The sequence below is a fragment of the Otolemur garnettii genome, unplaced genomic scaffold (assembly GCF_000181295.1).
Source record: "Otolemur garnettii isolate 467f Iridium unplaced genomic scaffold, OtoGar3 scaffold00190, whole genome shotgun sequence".
NCBI classification, from domain to species: domain Eukaryota; kingdom Metazoa; phylum Chordata; class Mammalia; order Primates; family Galagidae; genus Otolemur; species Otolemur garnettii.
Genome location: NW_003852585.1, coordinates 1,914,880 through 1,929,821, shown reverse-complemented (window position 1 = coordinate 1,929,821; position 14,942 = coordinate 1,914,880).

Sequence of the window (14,942 nt, the reverse complement as noted above, 5' to 3'; positions counted from 1 at the left end):
CTTCCTTGATTGTAGGCTTCTGGCCTCCAGAACTACAACGGTGTAAACTTGTGGGATAGCACTTTGTCACAGCAGCCACAGGAGACTAATAAAACATGTGACTGCATTTCCAACCCCCCACCCTCCAATCCAGGATAATCTCCCTATCTCAAAATCCCCAATTTAATCATATCTGCAAAGATCCCTTTTTCCATATAAGGTGACATTCATAGGAACCTGCTCCAGGGCCTGCACAAGGGCATTCATGGCATGTTGCTTGTGCTAACAGAAGGGCGGACACAACCTAAGTGTCATCAATGGAGAAAAGGGGTCTTAACGAAATGGGTGCAAGTAGCCAACTCCGGGACATACAACATCATGGACAATTCACACACATGAGGCTGAGTGGGACAGCACTCAGAGAGAGCCCATACGTGCTCCAGGGCAATGCCCCTTCTGTCGATTGAAAATACACACACATACACACAAAACATACAGACGTACACTCTACTCTGCACAGTTTGCCAGAGAACACATCTGGGTGGTTGCCACTAGGAGAGGGAAATCAGAGTTGAAAACAGGGATTACAGGGACTGGCTAGGTGGACAGATAGACCTGGCTGGAGTGGGACCTCACAGACCAATGATGGCATTACCTGAAGGGCAAAAGAAACAAAGAAAAAGAAACATCTGTTATATTGATTTCATAATAGTATTGAGTACCTAAATGTGCACATGTAAGGGTGTATGTCAAAACTATTAAGAGTAGAGTATAAACGTCTTATCACAACAAAGAAGTAAGTAAGGTGAAGGCTATGTTAACCAGTTGGATGTAAGCATTCCACACTGTATATCAAATCAGCACATTGTACCCCATAAATGCATTAATGTACACACTTATGATTTAATAAGAAAAAGATAAAAAGCAAAGAAAAATCCCAAGATGTGTCCTTTCTGGGAAAGGCTGGCCCACTCTGGGAGTGCCTTGGAGTGTTTTGCATAAAGACACACTGTCCCATTAGTGGCAGCAGCTGTGGGTGGCAGCCAGTAAGCCTCATCCTGCTCTTCCTTTTGGAGAGCAAGAAAGAATGTGGCCTCCAGAGTGGAGGGAGGATGCCCTCCTTAGCAACACCGAAGAACAAAGGAAGCCACATTTAGTGCCACTTGCGGTTGCCTGACAGTTGTTTTCCATCTGCTGTGTTGAGCGTTGCCTCCCAGCAGCCTTGAGCGGGCAGCTGGCATTGTCGGCTCACCCACTGGTCTTGGTTCAGGCTTCTCATCATTTTGTTCATTCTCAGAACACACCCTTGCCTTCCTGTTTCTGGACTTAATACTTCTCTCGATGCCACTTGGTGGAGTAGCAAGGATGCAAAATAGAATGGGGCCAGTGGCCCTGGAAATAGTGTGATAATGAATCCTGAATTGGTCTGGTGAATGATCAGCCATTTTTAACCCCTGGGGGGAGGCCTGATCTTGTTTAATTTCCTTGCGGGTTCTTTACAGTTCTTTGTAAAGCTCCCTTTGAAAATACCATCCTATCCTACTTATGCTTGGGGAGCAAAGAGAACCCGACTTTTGATGTTTTGTCTATTGGTACCAAGGTCAGAGGGAAAGGGGAGGAATATTTTATTGTAACCTTTTCTTTATCCTCCACAAAGGCCTTTTAAGTAAAACTGACCTTCAATATTTTGAAATCTAAAGAGAAATCTGCTTGTGGCTTTCAGCTGTGTTCTTGTCTGGGCTCTCCTTGATCCAGTTAAGGATTCAGATTTTGGGGTTCGCCAACAGCTGCTCATTCCTATCTGCCCCCTCACATCCACGGTTCTACTGGCACCCAGGGGACTCAGGCTCCAGACCCAGGTGGGAAATAAGCTTTTCAACTCCAAAGATGTTCAAGGTCTGTTCTCTTCCCGAGCAAATGTTTCATTTGAGCCTCGCCACATTTGACACAGTTGGCAGTCTTTGTTCAAAACAGAAACTGATGCTAAAAACAAAATTCATCTAGAGATGCCAAAGTACTCTTGTTTGCTTGGGAGACAGGGATTTAGTCAAACTTAGCGAGGAAAGATGAGCAAGCAGACAGGGGTAGCTTATCTTGTTTTGTCCTCACAAATATTCCTTGCAACCCTCTGAGAGAGGCCTTCAGCCAATCTCTCAGCCCCCCAGACTCTCAAATTGCTCATCTGAACAACCAGGTTGCTGGAACTAGATACATGTTTTCATAATCTGTTAGTAGAAGGTTCTGAGAGGTACTTCAAGAGCCACTGTGGAGATGCAAACTCTCTTTTTCAACCATAACCCATCTATTTTTATCTGTTATCTCTATAGGCAATGATTCCATTTGAAAAGTAATTGATTTTGCTGCTAAAAATGTGTGAAAACCATTGGACTAGATGAACTCTAAGGGCCCTGTGTTAGTTTCCTGGGGCTGCCTTAATAAAGTACCACAAACTGGGGGGCTTCAAGCAACAAGACTTTAGTGTCTCACAGTTCTGGAGGTCAGAAGCCTTGGAGTCAACATCACTGAACTGAATCCAGGGTGCCGGCACATCCCTCCAGAGTCTCTAGGAAAAATGCATCCCAGCTTCTATTGGCTGCCTGCACTCCTGAGCTTGTGGCCCCATCTGCTCTGATATTTAAGACCAGCATCTGCTCCAGCTTCATATCACCTTCTCCTCTGTGTCAAATCTTCCTCTGCCTCCCTCTTATAAGGACATATGTGACTGTATTTAGGGCCTACACAGATAATCCAGGATAATGTCCCCATCTGAAGACCCTGAACTTTATCACATCTCCATGAACCTTTCTTTTCTTGCCATATAAGTTAACATCTACAGGTTCTGGTGATTAGGATGTAGGTATTTATTGGGGGCCAATTTGTAGCCTATCACAGGTCTTTTCAACAATAAGGTTCTAAGATCCCCCTGTGGCCCAAGTAATTCCCTTCTCAGTAGCTTTCTCTACATTCTCATGTCTAAAAGCACCTAAAAGTATAGCATTAATTTTTATTCAACTCCAGAATAGGAACCCAAACTTCATCGTGAAAGAGTGTGGATTTGAGAGTGCCATGTGAGATGTGATGCTTTTATGTGTGAAAGTCTAATGGAAAATACAGATTGGTTTTGCTTTGATTTGCCTCACTTTGCTGCCAGAAGCTAGCCACGCATAACCATGGGGATGTGTAAAGAGAACCACTGAGTACTAGCCCCATGGCACATGTTAGGACCACAAGTCCTGGTACGCGACTGCCAGCTTGGGCTCTTTCATTTGCCTTGTGACTTGGCAATATCTGTCCACCCTCTGAGAGTCCTCTCAGCACTGCCTCCTAAGATTTGTTTGAAAAATGTTATTTTTTTAGGTATAGTTTTCTTTTTCTTCCTCCCATACTCTATTTCTTTTTTCCGACCATAAATGTAATACCTAGCTGGATATGGTAACATGCATCCATGGTCCAAGTCACTCTGGAGGTTGAGGTGGGAGAATCACTTGAGTCCAGGAGTTTGAGGCTGCAATGAACTATGATCATGGCTGTGATTAGAACCTGCACTCCAGCCTTGACAACATAGCGAGACCCTATCTCTAAAATATAAATAACCTTTTTTAAAAAAATTAAAAAGTAATTTCTGCTTAGTAGATAAAGATATAGAATAAAAGTTCACCCATAACTCTGCCTTTCCAGGATGGTTGCCTTTATCAAATGCTTTCTATGTGCCTGAAACCAGGATTAAGTACATTCTATACTTTCCCCCTACAAGCCTTATGACAACCCATTCAAGGTCGGTATTATCAGACTCATTTTATAGACAAGGAAACTGATTTACAGAGATGTTCAGCATTGGCTAGGGTCCTCAGCTAGGAAGGGATGAGTCATGAACCCAGGTCCCTCTGACTCCAAAGCATGTGCTTTTGGCCTCTGCACCTACTACATGCCCTCAGTGTATTGAAAGCTCTCCAGACAATATGACATCAAGAGCATATGGCCATCCAATGCATATCCCCACCAGGATGTGTTCTGTCAGGATATATCTTTGCCAGGATTGATTTACATCCTGCTCTGCTTGAAGTATCGTTCTGCAAGGCTGTTGTACCATTCTGAGCTTCTGGAAGTGAAATGCAGGTGGTGGGGCATTCATCTGACTACAAGTTGATCAAGAGGTTTGGGAAAAGCAACACTCCATCAGCATTGGTGAGGAGCCTCTCTCCCTACCCATGCCCCTTTGGAGGGAGGGACAGAGTGGGTATATCCCAAAGGCCGGTTCCTACAGTCAGGACAACAGGAATGGCACCCCCTCTACAGACTGGCTTTGCTGGCATAGGAGACAGGCGAGATAGTGGGAGGTCATGTGCACTTCTCTGAGTCTCAAATGTACTATCTTGTCATCTATATCCATTCCCTTTATTGCCTTTCCTGGGGAATTATGTGCCCCCTTTTCCCTTGGTGCGGTATAAATGTGGCTCACATCCATTTCCAAAGCATCCGAAGTTTTCCTGTCCCCACTCTGGTGAAAGAGGCAGGTGCTGAAGTGGTATGGTGGACAGGGCCCTGGTCAGTGAGACCTGTCATTAACACCTATGTGACCTTGAGCCAGCTCCTGGCCCTCTCTGGGACTCAGTTCTCCATCTAGAAAAGGAAAAGCTTACACTAGGTGCTAATGGCCCTTTCACCAGCAAAGTGTATGATTTATAGGATATCAACATGCTGACATGTTAAAAGGTGATTTGAAAATCCACCATAAATATTTAAATCAGCTAGCAACATATGCTGAGCTCATCACACAATCAGGAGCCATGTTAGCAGAGTGAGATCTGCAGGAAAGAGGCCGATGCCTAATTTGGTACCCTCTTCTCTCCGGATCCTCCAATCAAGCACTGCAGAAGCTCGATTTCTGTAGGATCCCCAGCTTATTATTATCGCCAAGTTCCTAAGATTAAATACAGGAAGCTGGTGGGAGGCACTTCCCAGAGGCCAACACAGCAGTGACAGCAGCGACAGCAGCAGCAACAGCAAGGCCACTGCAGATCTTTTTTTTTTTTTTCTCGCTTCATCCTTTTTATTCTCTCAGAGCTTTTAAGTTGCTGCACTTATCACCAAATGATGCTACCCCTTGTCTCTGAACACTGGCATGCTAACTCAATCCCATTCCCTTCTGACTCCTAGGGAGGAATGGACCCTCTGCAGGGTGGTGTGTGGCCTGGAGAGCTGTGGGAGCTGGTGCCGGCCCTGGGGGCCCTCCAGATCCCGAGGAGGAGCCAGGCAGGTAGAAAACCATCTGGAACCCTCAGCCCGCTTGGCTCTGGGCTCTTGCAGAGCTGCCAATCCAGTGTGTGCCATCCACAGCCAGCATCCAATGACAAAGGCATTCCTTCACTCGCCCCAAACTTCACTTCAATCTAAGGTGCCTACTGGCATCAAGAAAGCCTTAGGAGGAAGGCTTTGTTTGAGATTGAAGAGTTAGCAGGATCTCCATAGAGGAGAAGGGGCATCCGGCGGGCTCTTAGAAATAGTGGCTGGGAAATGCTCAGAGGCAGAGCAGTGATGATGTGATGGGGGGCAAGGGAAGTCGATAGCAGGAACCTGGCTGGAACTTAATCCTGAAGGGTCTTTCTGTGGCTTTCTCCCAACATTATAGAGTCATGAAAGGATTTTAAAGTAGATAGAGAAATACATTTATAAAATTTCCCTTCGTATGATGGAAGAGGGCTGGGCAGGTAGATGAGTTAGGGGCTGTGGGGGCCAGGGAGGCACCAACTGATCCCTGCTCAGTAGTGACAAATGGACAGAAGTAGCTGGATTCAGGACAAGTTTAGGAGATTGACTTTATGGGACTTGGTAATGGCCTGGATGTGGAAGGTCATGAAGAGATGGAAGCAGGGTGGGGGCTGGGGGGATGGTGCCATCCTCTGATCATGGATATGGGAGCACAGACTGAGGTTGGAGAGTTTGGTTTGGGACAAGCTGGGACAAGGAAATGGCAGATCACTCATCTGGTGACTTCAGTTCAGCAATTGCCCTCAGGCCATTTGACCTCTGTTATCCTGCTCCCTGCCATGTCTGCAGGCATTGACCCAGGACATGCCACCTGTGCATTCAACCCTCTCCTTGTTTGTTTGCTCACTGAACACAACCAGGCAGGAAAGCCTGTTAAAAAGAGTTAGGGGCAGGGACGTTGATTCCAGTTCTGCTTTTGCAATGGGTGGCCTGGTGCACGTAGGCGAAACACTTGCCTTCCCTGGGCTTCAATTTTTCTAAAATAATGCCAAAATATTTCACATGGGCACTATGGGGTGCAGGTCATATAGAGGTATGCAGGCACCTTGCAAACTGTCAAAGTAGGACAGCCATCATTGTCGTCGTGGTCATCATCGTGTCTTCTCCAATCTGACTTGGACCATTTGTAGTTTCTGTTTATAGTTCCTTACTCTTATGGTTTTATCTGATCATCCTTTTCTCTGATAATCACTGAATCGTGCAGGCCAGGTACAAACATAACCAAAAATAAATGGAAAGTTGAGATGACAGTCTAGATAAGTAATGTTTAAAAGAAAGGCTTTTACTAGAAACTGTCTCAAGGCAGGCTGATCTGAGCAAACCACACTTTAAAAGCTGTCCAAAATCATTAGAAAAGATTACCAAACAGTGGATGTGTTTATGAATACAAACATACCACTTCACTACATGGCAACGAACAGAACATCTTTTTTTTTTTTTTTTTTGAGACCGAGTCTCATTATGTCGCCCTTGGTTGAGTGCTATGGCATCACAGCTCATGGCAACCTCAAACTCGTGGGCTTAAGCAATTCTCTTGCCTCAGTCTCCAATCAGAGCATCTTTACCATTCACTCAGTAACTGTTCACTGGGCATATACAATGTGCTTTCTTCTAGGCATCTGGGAAACATCAGCGGTAAAAATGTAACACAACAAAATCCTTGCCCTTGAGCTTATGCTCCAGTGGATATTAGTACCAGAAAAGGCCCTGGAGATCATGGAGTACCTACTCATGGAAGGGAAACTGAGGACAGACAAGGTCAGGGGTTTGTCAAGGCCCCCTGAACGTACAGAAGCACAGAGTCCACAGTGACAGCCTGTGGCTCCTAGTTTATTAGTCCTTCTAGGCAGCAGTTTTTAACCTGTGGGTTTCAACCAAGGAAAATACATCCTGCATGTCAGATACTTACATTCTGATTCATAACAGTAGCAAAATTACAATTATGAAGTAGCAACAAAAATAATTTTATGGTTGCAAGTCACCACAACATGAGGAACTGTATTAAAGGGTCATGGCATTAGGAAGGTTGAGAACCACTGTAGGGTACCTTTGCTCGTTTGGTTTTGGCAATACACAACTAGTGTCGGATACTTATTTCATGGAGTGATATCAGATGTTCAGACAGAACACAAGGTTGCAGTTGGCCCTTGCTGGTTGCCCAGAAAGTCCATTTCCTAAACGCACATTAGTTCTTCTGGGAACTAAACTTCCTCGTGGGAAACACTCACCAAGCTTGTACTCCCACACCAGGCCTTGGGCTGGGCACTGTGGAGGTGGAGCCATTGACAGATGAATGGGGCTCAGCCCCAGCTCTGGAGTGAGCTGCTAGTAGACCCCAGCAGTGCCGTGGCCTAAGTGCCCCCTCTCTGCTTTCCACACAGAGCAAGGCACATAGGACCAGGCCCCCAGCAGTTGTTGTAGCATGCATATTTGTCAAGACAGGGCTCCTGTTGCAGTGGGTAAGTGCATTCAGATGCACTGGGCCATGTTGTTTTGATCCCACAGCGCAGCTCACAGCTCAGAGAGAGTGGATTTGCTAGGGAAGATGCAATTCCCAGCAGGGCACCTCTTTTGACTGTAGACAAACAGGATTCAGTCTTCTGCCACTGAAGTTTGGATTATCCTCCAACTGCTGCTCTTCTGCATTGTCTGAAGAATTAGGAGGGAAATTGCAGGTGACTCCATTAGAACACTGGATCTTTCCTGAGTGCTTACTTTGTGCCAGACACTGCTCTAAGTGCTTCATATGTATTATTTTATTTCATCTCTTCAACACCTTATGAGGTGGATAGTACTAGGCTCATTTTGAAAATGGAGAAACTGGGGCACAGAGAGGTAAAGTCACCTGCTTGAGTCACACAGATGGCAAGGGATGGGCTGTGCAGAGTGGGTCCTGCTCTTCCTCACCATGTCCAACTAAATGAATGCTATTCAACTGCCATACTCTTTAGACTTTGCAGCTCTCTTTGCAAGTCAAAGCCCTACTTAGCCTGGCAAGTCAATTGTAGGGTTGCAGTGTTCCTGGTACCCACCCTCCTCCTAGAACTCCAGTTCAGCCCTGTATCAGCCAAAGAAGAATTCCCTGGGGTCTCCCTCTAGAAATGAGGTGGATAGACAATGAAGCCCCCCGCTGGACTGAATTAAGTCCTCTGTGGGACTGGCTTTTGTCCTCTGGTTTTCTTATTACCCCTCCCCCCAGCCAAGTCCTCTTCCCTGTTTAGGTCAAACAGACTACAAGTGCTGGGAGAGGGCTGCTCGCCTCCTTCTGGGAGGGTGTGCCCCCCACAGCCAGCATCCAATGACACAGGCATTCCTTCATTCCCTCCAATCTCCCTTCATTCGCCAAATGTTTCCTGGTGTCCCTTGGGTCCTACGCCTTACTTGTGGGGAAGCCTAGGTGAGATAGACTTTCAATAAAATAACTATTCACCTAAACAGTGGCAAATGACAGCTGTGAGAAGTGCTACAAAGGGGACCAGAAAAAAAAGGAAAAATACGGGCCTGGCAGTCAGGGAACCAAAGGAGGTGTTGGCCGAGGTCTTGAGGGTGGTTGATGCTTAGGCAAGTGGGGGACAGTCCAAGACAGTGGGGACAGCGGGTGTGCACTCCCAGTGAGGGCAAGGAGAGAAGGCTGAGTTAGCATTAATAGCGAAGGGCAAAATAAAAATAAGTTAAAAAACCAGCGAAAAACAAGAACAAAAAATTAACAAAAAGAGTGAAGGAAGAGTGAAGGGGAGTCTCTCCTGAAGGGGAGACTACAGAGGCAGGCGGGCTGTGCTGGGATCTAGCAAAGGTGAGGGACCTCTCCCTGCAATGAGAGGATGAGCCATCGGAGCACTGACATGGTGGTCAAATTCACAATTTGACAAAAGATCACGCTTGCCTTGCTCTTGGCTGGAGATCGGCTGGGAGGCAGGGCACAGATTCACTTACTTCTCTCTTCCCTCACTACCAATATCCCAGCCAAGTGCATACCTGTGGCCTATGACCTCCTCCATGGGTCTCTCTGCCTCTACCCCCTTTCCCTGACCCCCACCTCACCCCCTGATCCCCACCTCCTACTCTGGCCCACCGTTCCACAGCAGCAGACAGAGCTTTCTCAAATAGAGCTTCGATTGGGTCACTCTCCTGGTCAAACTCTTCCCATTGCGTGCCAGTGAGAACCTGTGATGACAACCTCTGCCACAATCAGCCTTTCCTTGCCAAGCCTGTGCCCCACCTCTGTGTCCCTGGACCACTCTAACTCTCAGGTGCTGCTATCAGTTCACAGTACACTTTCCCCCAGCTTGGGGTAATCTGATCCTTCACCGCCTGTGTACACCTCACTAACCATCTGTACCCATGTCAAAGTGACCTTCTTTGTCCATAAAGCCCTCCCAGACCCCATTCCATCCACGTTCAGAGATAAAACCTTCCTCTTCACCTTGGCTTACCTCTCTACTTGGCATTTACTTAATCTGCACACTATTCATAACTATAGGTGTGTCTGCTCTCTCCAGATTGCAAGTTTCTTTAAGGTGGGGATTCTGCCTGGAGAATGCCTGGAAGTCCTGTTGTCTCAAGGCCTACCTGGAGCATGATAAGGGAATAACCAAGGTCAATGGCAAACTCATTAATTTGTTCAATAGATTTTAATGGCATGCCTGCTGTATGCTATGTCCTGGGGAAATAGTAGAGGACAAAACAGGTTGTGGGTAGGAAGCCCCTTAGCTGGTATGATGAGCACACACACCAACAAAGCAGAGAAAACGGGTGGGTGATGCTGAGCTGGGGGTTTCAATTTGTAATAGGGAGGTCAGGGAAGGGGATATTTGAATAATGGGAGAAGAGTGTCCCAGGTGACCACCTTGTAGCTTTGTCTGGTTTGGTTTGTATTTTCTCTGTGGGGAGAGGTCCCTTTCTGATGCCTTACTGGTGCTGTAATGGACTCCAGAGACCAATTTCTGCTTCTCATTTTAATGATGACAAACAGGCCACAAAAGAGGGAGTAAAGAGCATTTTAAGGTGGCCACACCAACCCCATGTGGATGGCAGCAGATCATTGGCTTTCTTGCATGAATCCCTTTGGTTCAGGTGGTGAGAAATGGCATGCACCTCTAACCTAAGAGGAGCAAGCTGGTCCTTTAGCTGCTCAGTGAGTCACCCAAGGCCTTGGTGTTACACCAGGTAGGCCTGGGAGGGCTGCTGTTACCAGCCGGTCAGAAACTCAGGGGGTGAGGTGACCACAACCTGCTGCTCGTGTGCAGGTTCTGGCTGGGATGGAGGTGGGTGGTGAGGCAGTCTGGGCTGTAACCCAGCAGCACTGCAAAGACTGCAAGGCATGACAGGATGGGGTTGTTGGGTGATGAGGAGCCATCTCATTGGAATGTCCCTTCCTCTCCGCTTCCCCTTCAGTTTCATCTTCAACTTTCCCACAGGCTCTAGGCGGCTTGGCACATGGTTCCTTGGTCAGCTTTTGGAGATTGGGACTGTATTCCCACGGACTGTGGCGTGGATAGTAAAATGTAGGAATCCTTTGGTCACTGACACACTTCCCACCTTTTGGTCACTATCAAAAGAGCCGTGAGCAGGGCAGCTGTGGGCTTGTCCTGCCAAAGAGACCTGTGTCATGCTGAATAGACCTGACTCCCCCACTCACTTGTCTTGCACACTCTGGGAGGTCGTTTGGCCCACCCCTAGGCCAGGATGGAGCAGCAGGGAAGGGGATCTGGTGCCCACTGGCCTCTGCTGCCCCAAGACTTGAGGGAGGGTGCAATCAGCACCTACCACCACAGCCTGTGGAGGGAAAGACATGCTCCTCCAGGTATGGTCTGGACTCTAGGAGGTCCCCGTGGCTTGAACTGATGGCCATGTGGGTGGGAGAGCTGGCACCGGCCCGCTCAGCACCTGGCTTTCCTCCAGACTCTGTCAGCAGCGCTACTTAAAACCCTGAGAGCCTCTCTAGCGAGCTGGCTGCTCATGGTCTACCCAAACCTTTGGCAGCCACAGTGGGGCTGAGCTGTTGAGGGCAGGGCAAGTGTGGCACTAAAGGTCAAGAGGCCAAGGGGTTCCTACCCTGGCTCAGCCACTGAGGTGTGAGGGGACTTGGGCAAATCTCCCTGCTGTTGGGACCTCTGTGCCTCCAGGGGCCTGGGCTAGAGAGCCTGGAAGAGGCTTCCCAACTGTGCAGTGCTGGAGCCCTTACAGCCTCTGGAAGTACTTCCCTCCCTAGAAAACAGTTGGTGAGAACTGAAGTTCCACCTGAGAGCAGACCAGGTGGGGAGAGCCGGGATGCCCCAAGCAGAGGAATAGCTCAGGGCCCAGCGAGCAGGGTAGGGTGAGGGCTCTGGGAAGGCCTGATGGCCAGTCACTGATTCCCTCCTGTGAAGATCCAAATGTACAAAGGCCCCTAGATCTCATGCTGAAAAGCCTTGCTTCGTTGTCGGATATCCACAGTGAGTTCCCCTAAAATACTTTAAATAAAGCCACAGTCCCATCCCACATCTCCTGGCTACACTTGCAGGAAACTGGCCTGGCTAGGCCTTAGGGAAGTCACCTTTAAGCCCTGGTTACCCAAGTGAGGACTTTGGGGGTCTGTGTAGGAGGGGAGAATGGGTGTAGGCCAAGGACCAGGGTTTCATCTTTGTTAAATAATGAGGATTCCTCTTAATCTTTTGGGGGTCTTGAACTGACAGGAACTGAAAACTTCTTTAAATAGCATTTGCCACATTGTGTCCTATTTCTTATTTACTTTCAATGTTTTCATAACTTCTCTAGGCAGCAGAGCAGCTTATGGGATTCTGGTTTGAGGTTCTCCCATGTGGACAAGTTTGCCTGTTTCCAGGGAGGGCCAGGGCAGAGGCACAGACTGTGTGGCTGGCCTGGGCGCTCCAGCTGGCATTACCCTCAAGCCAACAGGCACTGCCATGTGCTGCAGACAGAGGAGGAAGCCGGTCTTGGGGGTCCTTGAGCTTAGGCCATGCCCAGACACCTTTATCGTTCTTTTTACCTTCCAGACTGGCCTTTATTCTTCCCCTAGGAAGCTTCTGATTAATATCAAGGAAACCACCTTGCCTCATGGCTTCCCTCAGCCTCAGCCTGGCAGGTTGAATCACCTTTGATGAAAGGACACTGAGGCTGGGAGGGGCAAGGTGAAATGCGAAGGGAAGTGAGTGACCGGCTCAAAGCTACTGTGTTGTTCCCTCCTTTGCCTCCTCTCCCTTCTGGTACTTAGACAGCCTGTGTACATGGAGTAGAATGGTGTATGCTCAAGAACATGGCCAAGAGGTTGCAAGGAGAAAACTGGGCATGTGGAGTCTTTGAGCAGAGGCTCATGGGGACAAGTTGGAGGAATCAGGGGGTTGGATTTAAAGAAAACATGGAGACTTGGGGTAGTGTTTGTAGGGGTCAGGAGCAGGGAACCATGGCAACCATCTTGCTAACATTCTCAGCTATGTCATAGTCAAGTTCAGTAAGGTTCTGACAACCACAGCTTCAGTGTTAGGCCAAGAGCCTCAGCTTGACATAAGGCCAGCTTTCTTGTGAGAAGAGCTAGAGATGGAGAGCCTTTCTGGGAAGAGTGCGAACAAACCTTTTGTCATTCGAAGTATGTTCACAGAGACAGGACAGCACTGGGCAGGGCTGTGGCAGTGGGGTGGGGATGGCAGGATGTCGAGGGTGGTGTCTGGGAGCCACTTGCTCTAAGATAAGGTCTTTTTTGGCTCAGAGAGGCTCTCACTTTTCTGGTTTGGCCTTTAAGCTGCCGCCTCTTGGAGTGCTTCCTGTGTGGCCACATGGAAGTATGTATACCTATGTCTGTGAGTTGGCACGGGCTTGTAAGAGCAACTCTTGCCTTCCCCAAGGGGCCTGCCAAGTAGTGCCTGCTGGGCTGTGAGGCTGACTGCTCTGGTTCCTCCCTTGTTGCCTGTCAGCCGCTAAGTGTAACTTCCCAGCATGGCCAGTTGCCAGGCAATAGCTGGACCAGAGGGAAGCCCTACTCATCCTGAGACCCCAGCTTGAATTTCTGCTCTCAAAAGGCCTGGAAACTTTGAGAGGTGAAGGTGTTCTGGCAGAGAGGGGGTACTGGTCAGACCACATGTGGAAACCCTGCTCCCCTTGGAGATGGGCAGAGACAGGGGAGGAGGGAGACCTGGGCAGTTCAGGGCCTGCAAACCAGAAAGTAGAAGGGGCTAATTCTTTCTTCCTGAAGGTGAGGTCTGGCCTGCCCAGGAACTCTCTGAAAGGTCAGGGATTACCAGGGGTCCTCAAACTTTTTAAACAGGGGGCCAGTTCACTGTCCCTCAGACTGTTGGGGGGCGGGACTGCGGCCCCAGAAGGAGTTGGCTGCTAAGCAGGATAGGCAGCGTGGGCAAAAACAGCCAGCGGGCCAGATAAATGTCCTAGGCAGGCTGCATGTGGCCTGTGGGCTGTAGTTTGAGGACACCTGGATTAGACTATGTAGAGGATGGTGACCCTATGGCTTAGAGATGGCCATAGATGGAAGAGATGGCCAAGAAGGAAAGTGGTAATCTCCCTGTCAGTAAAGGTATGCAAACAGAAGGTAGGCAGCCACTCAACTGCTTCTAAAAGGGCAGAAGGTTGGACAAGGTGGCCTTAAGATTTCTGAACCCCCGAGTCTATAGAAGGGTACCTGGGGTTGCGACTTGATATGTGTTGGCTCTTGTGTCAAAAGCAGCACTGTTTTTGCCTTTTGATCTAGATTGGATCCCTAATGACAGAAGCCTAGCAGTTTGGCTACAGAGGCTCAGGCTTGGCCAGGAGGCACAGAGAACTTGGCAAGAGCTGGGTAGGGTGGAGAGCCTGGCGCCATGTTGAGGCCATATCTTAGGCAAAGTAGAGACCAACTCAAACCTCATTCATTCATTCACCCATTCCACACCCTTTTATTCTTCTCCAGAGGATATACAATTTCTCACTTTTTTTTTTTGCTCTTGCCAAGCTCTGTTTTCTCTTTTAGCCAGCCTAGCCCACCGTTTCCATAATTGCAGGGGCAAATACAGACTTTTTGGCAATTAGTGAAAAGAACCTAGTTGAGCACGACCCACACAGGCGCGGAGTAAGATCCCTTTCGGGTGGGAAGCAGGCTCCGAGGGCCGAAATTAGGTCTTGGAGAGGAAGCAGTAGCACTCCGCTGAGCATTGAGGAGTGACCTGGACCCGGGCCTCTGCCGCGGCGGAACTGGATAGAGATAGAGGACCACCAGCCCTCGCTGATCGGCCTGGACAGATTTCCCAGGTCAGAGTAGTTGACTGGGGACCAGGGGTGCCCAGGCCGCGGCGTAGCGGGAGCAGAGGGCAGCGGAGCCCAGCTCGACCTCTTCTTCCCACGCCAGAGACAAGGCCTTCGGGAATCGCGGGGTCACCTCCCCGAAGTCGTTCGAGATCCCAGCTCGGTGCAAGGAGGGGGTGGCGGGGTGAGGCAAACGAGAATATTATTATTCCTCTAAAAAGCCTCCGTAGCCGGCGCCCGGCGGGTTGTTCTGTTTGAATGAATGATCCCAGCGGCCGCGCCCAATAGGCGCCCGCGCCTGCTTAATATGCATGAAGCTCTCAGCCAATGGCCGGGCGAGGAGGCTGTTTTAAACGGCAGAGTCCGCTGGCCAATCAGGCGGCTCTCGTGGAGGCAGCTAGCGCGAGGCTGGGGAGCGCTGAGCCGCGCGTCGTGCCCTGCGCTGCCCAGACTAGCGAACAATACAG